At 36.3% G+C, this 18,190-nt stretch overlaps 1 protein-coding gene across 10 annotated transcripts in view; it reads left to right on the top strand.

Moving 5' to 3' along the window:
* Positions 1-1,739: 1,739 nt before the first annotated feature.
* LOC132785271 (uncharacterized) overlaps positions 1,740-18,190 on the top strand; it is a 46,884-nt gene continuing 30,433 nt past the window's right edge. For 4 of the 10 annotated variants that reach the window (XM_060791344.1, XM_060791325.1, XM_060791315.1 and 1 more), the window contains exon 1: positions 1,826-2,942. The gene's annotated coding sequence lies outside the window, so the exon portion shown is untranslated. Of the gene's footprint in view, positions 1,787-1,824; positions 2,943-18,190 lie in introns of those variants that run through there. The other 6 variants (XM_060791309.1, XM_060791361.1, XM_060791300.1 and 3 more) reach the window with 5 other exon arrangements.

Here is an 18,190-nt window from a genome sequence, read left to right on the forward strand (position 1 = left end):
CGCTTTTTGTGCTTTTTGAGCAGTTTTCTTATTGTAATTTGTGTTCTTCATAATAAATCGCAAAAGTTACACACTGATCAACCCTCGAATGTGCGATGGCCATGTTGGCGAGCCAGCCACACATCAAATATATACAATTATCACTACTACAAGTGCACCTCGTACAAAAACTTGGGCACAGATAGATGCAAAGGGCCCGAACGCAGTCTGGCGGCTCATCAGTATCTGTTCTCAGTTCGATCTTCACGCCCGAGTGCCGTTTGGGACCTTCCTCGGTACTCAGCATGCAGTGGAGGGCCGTGAAGTGGGCTGAGGTGGAGAGCGAGCGATACTTGGCTGAACTTGACATGCATTTTGTTATGCCAGTGCGTGTAGTAAAGTGAGTAAGTGTAACTACTACGAGTAGGTAGAGGTAAGACTCTCAGTCTAGACTTGCTTGCAAATTGTAAACTGCATTGGAGCACGGCCTACGTTCAGCATTGGGGCAAATCGCATGTTTTGTCTGCTCTGTTGTTGTTCTAATTAATCGACTCATTTCGTGCTGTCGTCAATGGGATTGGATTGGATTGGATTAGCGATGCCCCAAGCCAAAATTATGAATTATGGTCAAAAGCACTAAAATTCAATTAGTCAATCAGAGCCGACACATCTTTATTGTCTCATATGCTCATATTTTGTCAGCTCACCTGTGGTTTTATATTTCCACGAATTAACGTTTCACTTCGAACGCACATCGAGTACACTTTTTGGAAAAGTCAAGAATTCCAATTTTGTTTTGCGTAAATACGCAACTTTACTTACGTCACGTTACGTTACGTTATTACGAACGCGAGCCGGTCTCAAATGCCGGTTTCTTGGTGACTACGTAAGAGCAGAGCGCAAATAAATAAAAGCCGGCCAAAAGTGTTGAGAGCGTGAGATTTAAGAGTAGACATAGGGTTGTCAAGTGACGTGCAGAAATTCAAGTTGATAAAGCCGTCTTCATAAAATAAATACACTTTACTTATTATCAACGTCTACTAAAGAGTAACAACAAAAATAAATGAGAATTAAAAATCGAATAATAAAATATACCATGATACAATGTAAGATTGAAAAAAATCGTAGTAATCTTTTACAAAATAATAAATTGCAAGACAATAAATTACAAATTCTTACAAAATAATTAATCGATTCAGTAAATGAACTTAGGAGGATATGCTGTCTCCCATTTTCTATAACTACGAATGACTTCATAGAAATTACTTACGAGTAATAAATACTCTGCATAAATATGCAGCTCCTTTTTAGGGATGACAGCAGTAAATCAACTTTTATTACAAAAGCATTGTTACTTTTGTGTACACAGTATACAAATAATATTCAATTAGTTTATCTGGTGTCATTTCCAAGACACAGCCACTACTGCAAGTGGGTGAAAATCAATATAAACTCTAGAGTCTATAGAGTCTAGACCGAAGAGAGGCAACGACACAATGAGGGAGCCGAGCCATAAAGCAATTTACTCTTTACACTTCCGTTTGTGGTCTCTCTCTCTCTCTCTTCGCAACACTCTCTGGCCACAAAAGCTGACATCATCCAATGGCTAGGCAGCCCGATCGAGCCCAGACCGACGAAGCAGATATACTCAGATACAGACCAAGTTAGCAAGACCAGACCAGAGCAGGGCAGAGCAGAGCCAGCTGTCAGACTCGGGCTTATTTAACGCGCGGGCCAAGCTGAAAACTCTTTTAGTATAGCGTTGGCGTGCGAGACAGTCGGTTCGGTTGAGCACAAGATACACAAAGTACTTGACTCGCCTGAAAGCGAGAAACGAGTTCGAGTTGCGAGCAAAAAAAAATACAACAAAAAAAAAACAAAATTATATATACTTAATACACATACAATATAAGCACATTTAGCGCAGGCGTTGAACTAGTGCGAAACAATAACAACAAAAAAACTGAAAGAAAAAACAAAAGTAATAAATAATATAGAAAAAGAAAATGAACGTTAAATTATTTGTTCTGTGACTGTCTGTGATAAAGCTCTTTAGCCACTTGGCTGATGTCAGTCTATCTCTCTCTCTCTCTCCCTCTCCGTCTCAGTGTCAGGCCAAGTCTAAAGCTGAACTCGACGTGAATTAAAGTGAAGCCAAGCGTTGAGTGTGAAACGCAAAGCAGGCGCATTTAAAACGCAATCGCAAGTGCCGCTTTTTAGTCACAAAGACTAAGCAGCAAAAGTTACAATTTCAAAACAATTGTAAAGAAAGTGAAAAACGAGACGCGACAACCGAGTCCCCCAAACAAACAAATAAAAAGGGAAAGGGAAAGGCGTCTCTGCTCTTCGTTAACTTTGCATACATACGAGTATATCTTTTTTCAAGTGCAACGCTCAGAATTACATATATACATAAATACTGTATACAGATATATATTTATTCGCTTGTAGTTAGCTAAAGCCCACAAACAGCTGTTTGTGTTCAGTTAGTCGCCCACATGCCGCGGCATAAAAATCATTGAAAATTAATTTTTTATACATAAATAAATAATGTATATGGTAGATATATTTTCAATAATTTTTATTCCGATGATTTGATTTGCTTTGCTTTTTCGCTGACTACGCGTTTTTTATTTATTTATTCAATAATACCGATACAAAAATTGAAACCACGCGTTTTCAATTGCTGTCTATGAGTGTGTGTGTCTGTGTGTGAGCGTAATAAAAATAAAATCGAATGAAAAAAGTCGCAGCTTAAAAAGCGGCCAAGCGACATTGATGCCAATCGCCAGTGCATTTGGTTTTGCAGCAGAGTCGACACCAACAACATTGAATACGAGTACAACAAGAATAACAACAATAATATAGCATAAACCAAAAACGCCTTCAGTGGACTTCGATTGGAGCGTAAGACACATGCTAAAAAGAGCTATCAAAGTCTGACTATCGCGCCAGAGCCAGAGGTAAGTGTGCAATCGTCATTTGATTTATTTATTTAAGTTTTGTCCAGTTTTTGGTCTCTAATTTATATTCGATTATATAATAAATAACAAAGCTGTTTGCCAAAAATGTTTGCGATACAATCGATGTGTTGGCAAAGCACAGCCAAATCAGGCTTTATTATGACTTTAGTTGAGATTGCCAAGAATTACGGACAATTGCTTGAGTTTCTTTGAATTTTATGAAGGGTTTCCCCTTTAATAATGTGAACTGAAATTGTTGCAATAAGAAAGTTCATTATAATTGCAAGAAACTCAAGTTATGTTCTGGATAACTTGTTCATTGTTCTTCCTCTGGATTTAGTTTCTCCATAAAATTACCACAAATTATAAAGTATTTTTGTTTTAAATGTTCTGAAATGTAATGTCTGATTTTCTAAATGCGTTTACATTACTAACGACCATAGTCAAAATACATTTACTCATTATTTCCGGCAACTAAGTGTTACACAACATTTACATTTTTCTCACCCACCCAGCAACGTTCATTATCCAATGAGTTTTCTCATGCATCTCTGTGGACACACACACACACACACACATCATGAGTTGTAGTTTCTCATCTCGTCTCTGACTCGTTCGAAACAAAAGACTTAGGAAACAAACTTATATATATTGTCACCTCCAACGATATCACGAAAAACAACGATCCAAAAGAACTGGGTGTGGAGTTCTAGCATTACCTTGTGCCAGAGTTACGATAATTTTTATTGCCACGCGCCTTTTTGGCAATTTATCAGTCTCTTGAATGTCACAGCTAGAACTCAGTGTCTGGCGTGATGGCGTTGACATTAAGCGAGTTTCAGCACTGCAATCACCAAGCACTTTTTGTCAAGCTGTGACAACGACAACGAAGCACGTGTCAGACTCAGTTCTAATATGCACATAAAGGGCATATCAATTGCTGATAAATGGCAAGGTTTTCGCCGTCTACTATCGATATATTTCACTCATAAATAGATTGTAAATTGACAACAAATAATTCTAATAGCAATGCCGAAAAAAGTTCAATGTACATGCTGACAAAAAATATTCATAATTTTCCTTTATTTTTTTTTTTTAATTTTTTATAGCAATAATTCAATGGTGTTTTTGACACCACACCCGAGCATGCCATTTGCATATGCAGGGAATTCAATTTTATTTGCTGACAATTTTATCACATTGTTTTCTTTGTGAGTACAATTTCGGGCGAACGAAAAATTGCGCATAGCTAAAAGTAAAAACAAGAAAACAAAAAAAGATTAAAAGTAAAAAATCCACAGACAAAATAAAAAACCGACATATCCAAACGTTTCAAAGTCATAATTATCAGCTTTGCCTTTTATGGTTGCACATTGCTATTTTGAATGCTGAAAACAAAAAACAAATCCCAATAAAAAAAAAATTCTATATAAATCATTCGTTAGCTGCGTTTTGCTTAGAATTAATTCCAATGAACTTTGGCAGACGTCGAGCCATTTGCAATTTGTTTGCATTTATATCTACAAAAAATAGATGTTTTTAATGTTGGCTTTTGGCTTGGCTTTCGTATTAATTTCGGCGCCAGCCAGGATATAACGTGCGCTTCATGGAAATGTAGCTAGCATGACTGATGACATAAGAGGTGGAAGTATTTCTAGGCTGGCTGACTTCAAGGTTTTTAGGTTTGGGCACATGAGTTGACGCTGTGTCGATTTTCAATCGTCTTAACATAATTACTATTGTGTTCCTAATTAGCTCGTATGCTAGTCGAGTCAAATCAAGTTTGTGTCTTAAGTCTTTTGTTTTGGGCAATGTTTCTGAGACATTGTTGAGCCAACGTCAGTTTCTTTCCTTTCATTTATTTTTTCATCGTGCTTAATTAAACCATAAACACCTCAAAACACGCTACCATATTCAACATATTGCCACCCATATGACAAGCGACCCACACGACTTTGTTGTCGTTTTTTGTCTTTTTTTCGTTAACAATGCCAATTCGAAAAGAGCAGTTGAAAACTGCAGTGACTACACCTCCGTGGCGAGCAGCGGCAGTCAGTGAGCAGTCAACACTCGACAACATAAACGAAGCCCAACCTAGGACAAGTTTTTACTTGATGTGTTGTGGGCTTGCGTTTAGGTTAATCAATTTAAATTACCTTCAATTAGGCTTTTTGTTTCTTTTCGGGCATTGTGAAAGACGGCGCTGAACAAAAGCAAAACGAGAAAACAAAAATATGAAAACAATTTGTTGCATTGTCTGCGCGCAAACGCCCAGCTAACGGAGATATTTAGCAACTCAATTGTGAGGCTGCTGCTGTTGCCTGTGTGCTCTTACATAAATACATCTTACAATACAATATATAAGAAATGGAAATTACAATTTTATTAGCTCTTGATATGCCGGTATGCCTCCAATTTGTACAATAAAGAAAATATTCATTCATTTGCCGAGCAGCTGGTCAACAAAATTCATTTATGCATATGTATGTTGCTTTATTGACCAAGCCAAGCCAAGCCAACGTTGCCCAAGCTGCCACACACGGCGCTTTGCTCTGGCAATTAAACATTTTATAGCTTCATTCGATATGCATGCTGCCCCATGAATGCCAAGAAGTCTTGCCTCGTGTGCAACATGCGCTGTGTTGTGGGTGTTGGCTTGGTACGTATCATAAAATGTAAATTTCTTTGAGTCATAAAATAATATGAAAGAGAATTGATTGCCAGTAATCAGTTCAATCGGGGCACATATAAGTAGGGGAGGGATGCCAGAATATAACACAAATACAAGTTTTTTGAATTCTCCATAATTTGCATTGCAAATTTGCATGCTTTATGCATCAGTCGGCTTCTCGATCTATAAAGCAGATTTCATTCCCGACTCTAAATTACTTTATGAACAATTTATTGAAATTTATTTCTTCTAATTGGATGCCACAAATGCAAATCTTAACATGAGTTCAATAAAACCAACTAAGCTCTTCAAATAATGCCATCAACAAAAGACTTAGGCAACAAACTTGCAAAGCAATTAATTAATTTTTTTGATCCACTCGCATTACGAAAAATGTAGATTGTCAGGTGAAAGTTGATATATAAATTACATGGTGAATTGTCTAAATATCAAAAAACGTCGACAGCACGTCAGCCTGCCATTACAACGTCACTCGATTTAAATAAGCAATCAAATCAGCACCTAAGCAGTGTCATTGAACCAAGCAGCCAAGCAACAAGCCAACTAACCAACGTCCAGCAAATCAAAGCCGCTTAGCAAAGCAACAAAAAAAAAAAAACACAAAAAGGCACACAAAAACTTATAGTTTACGACTGCAGTCACACAAATCAACGGCGATCGCCTTACGACTGACAAACAGCACAAAGTCGCTCAGGATTGATGACAAGTCGGCGGCAATGGCAAATGGCAATTAACAGCGAGTGCGAGTACTCAAAAAGCCTACCAGAGAGTATCATAAAAACATACGCAGAAACCAGAGACTACAACATAAATATCACAAAAAATTAAGCGAAATGTGTTTATTGACGTCATTTCATGAAATCAGCAAAAAAAAAAAAATTGCAAAATTGCGGAGAAAATTTGCCAAGACAGATCGCAGACCAAGTCAAGCCTATCTCGATCCATCCCCATTCCTATTGCCACCCGCTGGGGTTGTATCCACTAAGAGCGAGCCGTTTTGCGAATTGTTATAATTGCAAACAATTACAATGGCAATAAAGACTGAGACTGCGGCCATTGTCTTGTCCAGCCTGTTTCGGTCTCATTGAAGACAATTTCTGATTATTTTTTTGTGAGCTTTTTTTGGCGGAATATTTGCAATGACTAGCTAAAGCCTGCCTACCACATGGGCCAAGCAAAAAAAAAAGCAACAACCATGGCAATCCCATTAGACAGGGTCCAAGTTCGACCAGGTCAGCTCCTGCTGCTGTCGCTCATTTTTTTTCTTTTGCATAATTATGTGCAGAATATTTTTGTTTGGCTTTTTGCTTTAAGTTTGTGTTTTTTTTTGGGAGAAGTCGCCTCTTGGGTCTCGTTTTTTTGACTATGCTGCCAATTACCGGCATGAAGGTCTTTGACTGCGCAATCACCAAAGAAAAAATACAACAACCAACAACAAAAAAAAAACGACGACAACAACTAGAAAATTTGTAACATTTTTGTTTTAGTCGGGGCTCTTCAAGTTTGTATTTGTTGTTGCTGCTGTTGCTTTAGTTGCTATTATCCAAGTAGTTTCGGTATTTTTTATGACTTGTTTTTCATGCTTTAATTTGTTGCGTTGTTGTTTTTCTCTTCTCGTTGGCTTTTTGTTGAGCTTTTGCCATGGCTCACAATTATTTTGCGGTTGCGTTGTTTTTGTTGTTGTTGTTGTTGTTGTTGTTTTCAGTATTTTCATATATACTTATGTATATAATTTTTGTTTTATTGTTGTTGGAGGCTTTTACATTTCACGCTCTTGACTTGATTGGCTTGCAAAACATTTCAGTGGCAATGAAAAGTGTTATATCTCTCATGGAGATATGTATTTTGAATTAAATGCGAATAGAAATATCTACCTAATAATTATCTAACTAATCTCCTTTTAAATGCCAATTACAAAAGCTTGCAACTCCAGTCCGAGTTTGCATTTCACTTACACTTTCTGCTGGTGATTCAATAAAAAGACAATAAACATTCAATAATCGACAGCAAAACCATTTTTCAATTAACCTGAACCGCAAATGCAATTAACTTTTACACGATTTCTAAAAGAAAACAACAATAATGCAACTTCGCTCGCTATTTTACCCGGTAACCCAGTTATTCAATGCTTTAAACAGATGTTTAATTAAATGCTTGAAAAGTTTATTATGCTGCAGCAAATTAATTAAGTAATTTGAGAAAACCTTTGCCAACGATAATTAAGTTAAAAATCATTATTAAGCAACCAGTCTTTATTTGATGGAGTTAATCAGTCGACTTCATTAATAATTTGTATGCAATTAATTAAAAACTTTTCATTAATTAAGCAATAATGGATTTTGTGTATAATTCAATTATGGTAGCAATAAAACTGGATAATATAATGAAAATAATTTTGATTTCTATAAGAATGGACAATAAGCCTATTATATATTTTGTGTTCCCAAACAGTAGTAAAAAGTGTTGAAAAGCCTAATTAAAATAAAGAATCAACAATAAGCCGCAATTAATGTGGTGTTAAACTTGACCTCTAAGCCATGAAATACATATGCATAATGAAAAAGGGCAAATCATGCGACTTGAATGCGTTTCTCGTGCGTTTTTAAACGCTTCAAAATAAAACACATTATTATTATTATGTATTTCAATGCCTTCGTTTTAATGGGACGCCATTTCTATGAGCATGAATGAAATTGTTTGACTTTGGTAAGCAATTTGGCCACAAAAATAAAACAAGTAAGATTTCGAGCACACTCGACTGTGAGATACCCGCTATGCATTTTGAAATAAAACTATATTCTAACAAAAAAAATATCCCAAAAATACTAAAAAATACCGAACGCTATTGTTTATTGATATAATATTTCATTAAAAAAAAGTTATAGTTTCTATTGCATGTACCAAGAATCGCAACTAGCGAAAAATACTAAAATATACCGAAGGATATATAAGTTATATTCATATAATACTTCATTCAAAATAGTTGTAGTTGTTATTGTATATACCAAGAATTGCAACTCTACCGAAAAATACTAAAATATACCGTAGGCTGCATATGGTATATTCATATAATACTTCATTCAAAATAGTTGTAGTTGTTATTTGTATATATACCTCTATCTCTTATAGTATCTGAGATCCGGGTGTTCACAAGGATGGACGGACAGACGTACATAACTATATTGTCACGGCTATTGATGATATTTAAGAATATATATAATTTATAGGATCGGGGATGTCTCCTTCTGTCTGAAGGCACAAAGTTATAATACCCTTCTTCATTTATGGGCAGCGGGTATAAAAAAGTTCAAGATTATAGTTAATAATGCGGGCTAATTGGGAATTATATAAGGGGCTACAATATGTAAATTGCAGGTTGAATTTGACCTAGAACTACAACTATTGACAAAGAGAGTACTTGAGTGTGCGTTGGTGTGCGCGTGTGTGTGTGTAAGTGAGTGTGTCTATTGAGGTGCGAAATGTAGGTGAGGAAGTAAACAATTTTGGATATGAATTTGCTTATTTGGATTTGGGCGGCTTGTTGTGTTGTGTTGTGTTTACCCGCTAATAGAGCTGCTGCCCTGACCTTCAATATTAATTGACTGTGATGTTCGAGTACCTCGATCGTTTATGTTGTTATTATTACTTGTGTTTAGTCATGCTGCTAATGAGCAGCCACCAGCCAGGGGCAGGTTCAATGCAGGTTGAGAGAGACCAAGCTAATTTCGGGGGATTGGCCACAGACACCGCGTGTGTCTGACTGGGCTGACTTTGCCTGCAGGCCAACATCAAGTATTTAAGCTGCTTTCATAAGCGGCGTTACCTAATCTCAGTAGCAGCTCTCTTAAATTGCGGAACTGCAATATAATTTTCAAACTCTTTGCTGCAATTGCAGGTTACAACTTTGTAACAATAAACATAATTTTCTTGAACAAAAGAGGCATTTTTTTTTGTATCATGTTTTCATTCTCTCTGTCGTCATCCACATCCACATTGCCAACGCTTTCACTTTTCCACTTTTCCTTACAAGCTCATTCGTATTGATTATTGCCTATTGATGACTGCCCCGTGTGATTTTTGCTCATTTCGTCGGAGTTTTTTGGTTTTTTGCCCCAAGTCACACACATTTCTTATGTCTTGGTCTTGGAAGCCGAAATGAAAAGTTTTCGCTTTGCTATTTGTCATAATTAATTTTTTGCGCTTTATTATTTAATTTTAAAGACAACTAGCCAGCGACTGGGCTATTAAAAACCATTAAAAATCATTCGAATGCGAGTGTGATTGACTTTTTATAGCCGCTCTAGTTTTGCGTTTAATGAAGTGAAAGATGTTTGTGCACCTTTGTTGTTGTGTTTTCTTGTAATTGGGGTGCCTTGTGGTGTTGATAAATGAGCCACAGCGAAAGCTCATATCAAATTTAAGATTTACGATGAGAAAGGAACCTTTGAGAGACCACCGAAATGGAGTCATTTAGGTGTTGAAACTAAATGCATTTGTCATTGGTAATAAATTTACAAAAATCGGATAAGAATAATCAACTATCAAAAGATCATATCAAGCATATTTAAATTCAAATATAATGATGTCATATTCAGAGAAACACTAAAAACTGCACTTCTTAAACGTATATCAGATTTAAAATAGCAAAGGAACATGAAAGCGATCTTCGAAGTGGAGCAAATTTGCTGTTAAAGTAAAATTTAATTTACTTTGGCTATAAATAAATACTTTAAATAAATCAGATTAGATCAGTCAAATTCTTTAAGATTTTCTCTAGAATATTTAAACATATTTATTTCTATTTAGGAATATATTTCTATTAAGGAATATTCAAAAAAATTGTCTGTAAACAACATCATCTGAAGTGAAGATCGAATTTATTATATACGATCATTTAAATATCAGATAAAATAAATAAATAAATGTAATTAAAATATATTGATATGTAATTAGTGAAAGGTAAAATATTAAGCTCCAATTTCTAATCTACGATAATTAGAATATCACATATAAATTGCAAAATTTCTTAGGTTATTTTCAAGCATAGTAAAACTAATGTATATTGACATATATTAAGGGAAAGCATCTTAAGTTAAGATTAAAATCTAAGAATAAAATATCTGATAATATGATGATAATAATGATAAATATCCAAATATTAAAAATTAAATACATATATTGATTTATATTTAGGAATATATTTTAAATTATTAGCATGTACAAAAAATCGTTTTAAGCTCATATCACATTTATAATTTCCGATAATTCGAATATCAGATATAAATGTTAAAATGCAGAAAATATTTCTTATTATTTTTAAAAACAAAAAAATCGTGATGTCATATTTGTTGAAAGAAACAAGCAATGCTGAATGATCACCCTATGTGAGACAATACACTATTGCAGTTCTCTGAAAGTCAAACAAAGCTGCAGCATGACTAAGCCAGGTTCACTTCAAGTTTGCCAATCCCCGCAAGCCATTGCCAGCGTGTTAATCAGCAATTTAGAATATTTTTGCACAAGTTAAATGCAAACAAAGCGACCAAAGCAACAGTTGTAGAGAAACTAAGGATTCGAGTTCCCTTCAATGCATTGCCATTTCCATTTCCTGCAACATTTGTTGGCCCAGCTGTTCGAGTTTTGCTGTTTGAGTGCTGTTATGGCATTGCAATGCATTTATCATTTGGCTCACACAAAAGACCCTTAGCTTGGCAGCAGCAGCAAACAAGCTGTGCATTGATTTCCTTTTTGCTATCTTGACAGCATTAACTTTGTTGCTAGGAAGTTAGCACACACGAAGGGGAGAGGGGAAGGAAGGCAGGCAGGGGGCAGGCACTTCGACAGAGACAAACGAAATAAATGCGCGATCGGGCGATAAACTATTTTTAAAGACAGCTTCAAAGGAACCAGTCAAAGAAAAGCCAAATAAGCTGACACGAGAGATACTCTACAAAAAACGGAAATACTATATAAAGAGATAGTTTTCATAGTTGTTATTGTTTAGCGGATCGATCCTCTTGCATCAATCTACAGGGTATACAAATAAGACAAGTCAAAATGATTTCTTACACAGTCAGAGGGAGACAGAAAGAAAGCTGTGGCAAAAAAAGCCTAACAAGCTGTAGACTAAGAGCTTCTCCTGCCAAGCCATCCTCTCCCCCTACAGCCGTTGGCTTGTATTTGTTTTACTTTTTCTGTGAGGCCTTGGTTAGCTTTAAAAGGAGTTGCAGCTGAAGCCAGCTTATTTCCTGCTGCAAAATAAAAATTCTAAGCAGCTGCCAGACTAGACTTGAGCCTAGAGAGCATCCTTTTGTCTTGGAAAAAAATTGAAAGAAGCAAAAGAACTGGCAGAAGAAGGAAGGCAAGGCTGTGAAGACTTTGGTCGCTTGTTGGCTTGTAAGGAGGAGGCATTCGGTTCTTGGTCTTGTCTTGCCTGTTTGCTGCTTGCTTGCCTGCCTTTCTGCCTGCCTGCCATTTCTAGTTTGTCTCGTTGACCATTTTTAGCTTTTTAAGTACTCTTTGGTCATTGTTAAGTACTTTTGCGTGTCTGGCAGCTCAGCTCGACAGGCGCTGCCTTCTGGGAGCACATGTTTTAGTTGGTTATTTATGGGCAAAGTGTCAGCGCTAATCAAATGGCAGCCATCTAAAACAATTTGGTTTATATAGTATATACGTATATAAGCCAGGCAATTGGCATTGTTTTGGCCAAAAAGGTCATAGAACTATGTACGTAGCAAACGCTACTATTCGGATCTCCATTTCCATCTCTACCACCTTCTACTCAAATACTCTCATAAAGATACAAATCTTTATAGTTGAGACGAAGACGTGCAATTGAAATTTGGTCATTTCCATATTGAGCCAGTTCCAGTTCCTCAATATTTTCCGAGTGCTCATAAACTGCAGTTTTATGGGCAACGTGTGGCCAGTTGTGCAAATGACGCAATGCGAACAGCGGTTCTTTTTTTTTGCGGGTTTTGTGGTCTTTGATCAGGGCACACGTGTGTGCGATATTTGTCATCATCATCGAAAAGCCGCCCACGCGAGTAGCGTAGGGGGAATGGGATGGGAAGGGGAAGGGGTCAGGGATTATAACTGATCCGCATAGAACGTGGCATTAGGTAACCTGAGCTCACGGAATTGTAGCTAGAAAAGTTAAAGCTGGTTCGTTGACTGGCATTCATCACTCATACGACGCGGTGTCCGAACCTTACTCAATCACAGATGAAAGAGTTTGATGGGAATACGGCTTTTGCGAATTGAATTGTGAAACGAGTTCTTTCGCTACGACGCGTCGGGTCAATGCCATAGAACAACGGCATATACTCGAATTGACAATCGATATGTAAATTAGCCAGACTCTTGCTGTGTGCTTGAGAAAATCATGCCAAACAGCGAACAAAATAATACGAAATTGTGAGGGATGCGAATACTTAATTTCATATGGATTTATTTAATGAGCTATTAAGTTGGATAAACGTCGTGACGTGATTAGAAATTATACCCGAACAACTGTACAATAACTGTGTGAAACAACTTATGGAAATAATCTAGTTTTGAAATGCTTATACGAGTATGTAGAAAGAGATCTCTAATTAAATATATTCACATTTGATTTAATCGAAATTGAGTCTGTTGTATCAACTTGTTCTTGTCAGCAAAGAGATTTACTTGCCCTCTTTTGACTCTGCTATGATTAATGATACATTTCTTTGTGATTTCTTCACTTTACATCTTATCTTTTGCTCATCTCTCACTTTCCTTTTAGAATACATGTGCTTTAACAGATGAGCATCGATTATATATTTTCTATAAATAAATATGCATTTAATTATCGATGTGCTAAAACATGCATTCGCTATGTCCATCAACGAGATCATCCTTCGATCTCTCTCCAAAACATCACAGTTGATATATTTTGGCACCATTTATGTAAATCCGCTTGTCAGTCGCTAATTCGAAGCTATCTGACCAAACTGCCACCCGATTTGCTCAGCTTTCATGCAAAAATCCGCCAACTCGCCAATATGCAAATCTGGCTATCTATTTTATGTAGCTGTTCAATTTTTGCATGTCTTCAGTTTTTCACTATCCAATTAAGGGCATACAAAAGACTGAGGTGACAAACTCGGCCGAGACAACTGCAAAAATATTTTGCGGACATTCAGTCTCAAGGCTAAGCAACGGCAATCAATCAACACAAAAAAAAAACAAAAAACAGAAAGCACAAGAAAATAAAAAAGCCGCTAAATTATTATGTAAATTATAATTTCTTATTGTCAGCTGAGCACAAAAAGTAAAAGTGTTAAAATTCATAAGCATTCATGCAAAATTGTATGTTGTGTTGTATGCAAAAAATAAATAAAAACCAAAAACCATTAAGAATAGACTTGAGCACAGCTTGGAGATACCATTCAGTTAATGAAGTTGATTATAGTACTTTTATTTGAAGTTGAGCGAGTGAGGGAATTAGAAATCCTCTTGACAACAGCAGCATTGAAAAAAGAAATACAATTGTATTGTTTGGAATATTTACTTGTCAGTTAGTAAGATTAGATAACGAATACGTTCAGATTATAAAACGACTTAAGACTTATTATTTAAGTATTATTATTGTATTGTTGTATGAATTTTATATATTTGCTATACTTTGATCTGAAATTTTAAAACAACTCAAGTCAGATGAATTTGTTGCTCATTATTCTTTGTGTCTTCTATTATTTTTAAATAATATATTTTATATATCGTGTTCACATTGAAAAATACTGAAGACATATGCATTTCTTTTCTATTATTATTTATATATTATATTATTATATATATATATATATATTTTAGTATCTGCGAATATCTAGACATATATATATAAAGTCTGAAATGTAACATAATAACATATAACAGGCTTAACACTAAATTCTTACTTGTTTTTAAATCCAGCTATAATATTTGCAGGGTATTTTGGTTTTTGCAACTGACCACAGATAAGACAGGTCATATTTCACTTTCAAAAAAACACGAAGTGTCCAAGCCAAGATTTTGACCACACACACACACAACACTTAACAATTCGCTGTCGTTTGCGATGTAGGCGTCGCATGTAATTAACTTTTGGCCCTACGAGGGCCATTCCCGATGCCATTCCCCCCTCTTGGTGAATGCAACTTCATGCGAACTGACGTTATGTGGCAAGCGCTGCTCGTTTTTCTTTCGTTACGCTTCATTTAATATGCAGTTCCTGAAAACGTAGCATATTTTATTTTATTTTTCTTTTTTACTTGAGATTTATTTTGTGATTTTGTGGGTTGTTCGTGTTGGCAAACGGTTCATTTATTTTGTCACATTGGAGCACATGCGTGGGCGTTTTCGAAGGGGGAGTGGCCGTGAGTAGTAACTTATGAATGTTGTCTTGATTTCGGGCGTCTGATAAACGCCGTTTGCTGACTTTATTTATTGGCCTGTTACCATTTTGGCAGTCGTGCCTGAAGGCGGCCAAAACGCTGTAAACTTTATTAGCAGGATATGACCAAAATGGCTTCCAACAATTTTGAAATAGGTTAGCTCAATAAAATTGTCAATTTGAAGTATGTGATTCACTTGATTGAAACTTAATTCACAAATATGGAAGGCATTTCGATGATTCGTTAATTTTTATGAATGTTGTAAAAACATTAAAGTTATTTTAGCATCATTTTTATTTCTCTCATTAAGTAGTACAAGATGTCTGTCCTTCAATTTCCCTTTCTTATAACTGGCCTCTTTTGCTGCTATTCGTGAAGAACTTTCGTTTTATTTATTACTTCAATTCCAGCACGCAAAATATCATCTCAATGTATCTGAAATTACACACAACTTACTCTTAGCATAAGAAGAGAGCAGTAGTAAAGTAAATATTGTGGAAGAAAAACAACTTTCACCCACGCTTCTTTCAACTGTGAGAGATCTCTGATCTCAGATATTGTTGCGGCACTTTTGTGACACATTCTACGAGATTTTTTCTCCAGCTCTTCTGGAGTCAAAGTCTGCTCCCAATTGTCAACAGCGATACAATGGGCGATAGCAACAACTTAATCAACGACAAGTAAAGTAATGTAAATAGAGTAAAGTACTCTCCGAGTATTCATCGTATGGGTGCTCTATAATTATATGCATGGCTGGTAACATGAAAGTCGTTTGTGGGGCTTTAAGTGAAGAAAGTTAAAGATTTGTTAGTGCCATTGTCAACTGGCAAATGGCCGGGATAAAAATAAAAGCAAATTTCGCACATTATTCAACTGTTCTAGCAACAATACAAATGAAAGTGTGGCATCAATAACAGAGTAATAAGAGTACCAAAACACAACACAAAACAGCAAAAAGGGGCGTTTACAGCCAGCCAGCAATGACACTTAAATTGGCAACACTTAAGTGACAGTTGATGGACAGCAGTTGAACGAGGGAAAAGTTGACTTAGGCACAATTGTGGAAAGTGGATCAAGAGCGCAATCCGTGCAGCTGCACTCCAAGTGATTTGCTCTCCAAACAGAAGGTATACATACGATATAAATTCCCAGAGTTGACACGAACTACAAATGTTTATTTCCGTTTCAGGGCATTTCAGGCTTTTAATCATATGCAATACGGCAGCAGCTATGGCCTATTAAATATGCAAATCGAACACAGTTCGCAATCACAAAGTTATCACATAAATTAGTTAACAAGTTTGCTGGCTATTTTGTTTTGGTTTCGGCTTTTCGCTTTTCGCTTTGGTTGTTTGCTGTTTACAATTCGATGAATCTAATCTTATCGTTTCTGCGGGCCAAAACAAGCAACCATTTTAAGTACTTCCATAGCGAGTACGTCATTGAACTTGACTTTGAAGGCGTTCCAGTCGTAGCTTTTAGCTCGAGAGCTCAGCTCAAGTTATGACACTCGATGTCAGTCGTCGTCGTTCTTCGTTGTTGTTGTTGTTGTTGTTTCTGTGCTGCACGCAGGGCGGACAGATGTACAAATACAGATGCAGATACATATATGAAGATAGAGATACAGATGCGATGCGCTATTAAACCAGTTTATTAAAGTGCAAGTGTAGCTGGCTAAGCATGATGGCCATTTAATTGTAGCCCCAGAAGGCAGCTCGCGAGATTCAATTTGAAAAGCAGCTGCATAAATCGTACTTAAACTCTTCGACGTGTAGGTGTTTCTGGGTCTCCGAAGTATGTCGTTGTCTCATGCCTCGCATTTGTACGCTAATTAAGGAAAAAACACAAACACACATACTTACACATATGCATTGGTATTTGTATTTGTATCTGTATTTGTGAAAACAGGCTATGTAAATTTCGTCGATTTAGTTCAAAATGCGCTTCGCACATTTCGTCATGAAATTCTCCCGCTTTTACGCAATGACTCACAGTTATCAACTGTCCAATTTAGTTAACACAAAAGAATAAGTAGTCACAAGGGTATTTTTTTACCAGTTAACAACTTGTTTTTTTTTGTTTTGGTGTGCCCATTACATCAAGTTCGTTGCTTAAGTCTTTTGTTTAACTGGCACCAGAATAACTCTTAAGTGCGGCATGTTAATAAAGCGCAATGACGACTACCAAAATCTTTGTATGTTGGTGCCGTTGCCCTTTTTTTTATGTTTTGTTGGTCACAACAAGTCGAAATTACACAACTTAACGGTTAATTTAATTATACAGCCAGAAACGAAACGAGACGAAAGGAAACCGAGTAGCATTTTTTTGTGAATGCATTGCAGAAAAAGGAAAAGATAAGCAACAACACAAACGAAAAAAGAACAAACGAACTGTCAGGTAATTCGTCAATCTGTCAGCTTTTTGACAGGCCAAATTGTGTGGGTTTTTTGTTGTGCTTGCCGAGTGTGGTTCTTTGTTTGATCTGCATTGTGAATTCAATTGGGTTGCAATTTATCAGTTGCATGCGGAAATAATCAGAGCAGCTGGCATAACGTCATTATGATATTTTGAGCAAAGTTTTGCGAGAAATACAATTGTGATTATCATAAATTGCCAAAGACTTTTGAATGAATTCTGTGTGATTCACTGAATGAATTTCAACACTAGTTTACTTTCACACTCAGCCAAAATAGCTCGTCACAATGAATCAATGAAATACTCGAACTTTGCATATCAAACAGCAGACGAAAGATGGTCGCGTTTAATGGGCACGCAAACAACATGAATAAACATACCTCAAACAGGCCTTTGTTGGGTGGTTTCTTGCTAATCGACTGAACAAATATTTGACTTATTGTCGAAAATAAAATAAAAAAGAAAAGACAAACAAATTAAGCTCGAAACGCAAGTGCTAAGAGTAACGGTAGCAAAGCTAAATTAGCGTAAATTACCAACAATTTGTGGGCGTCTTTTCGAAGATTCGCTGTGAAAATCAACTTTCGCATCGCACTTTCTGTTGGGTAGGGGAAAAATTACACAAGCGAACGCAACGAGTCAAGTTTCATGAGACATTACGCATACGCATAGTCAGTGTGAAATTACGCATACGCTCTTTGAGCACAATATGGGAAATCGACACCAGTTTGTGGGCGTTGCAG

Source organism: Drosophila nasuta, chromosome 2L, assembly GCF_023558535.2.
Source record: "Drosophila nasuta strain 15112-1781.00 chromosome 2L, ASM2355853v1, whole genome shotgun sequence".
NCBI classification, from domain to species: Eukaryota; Metazoa; Arthropoda; class Insecta; order Diptera; family Drosophilidae; genus Drosophila; species Drosophila nasuta.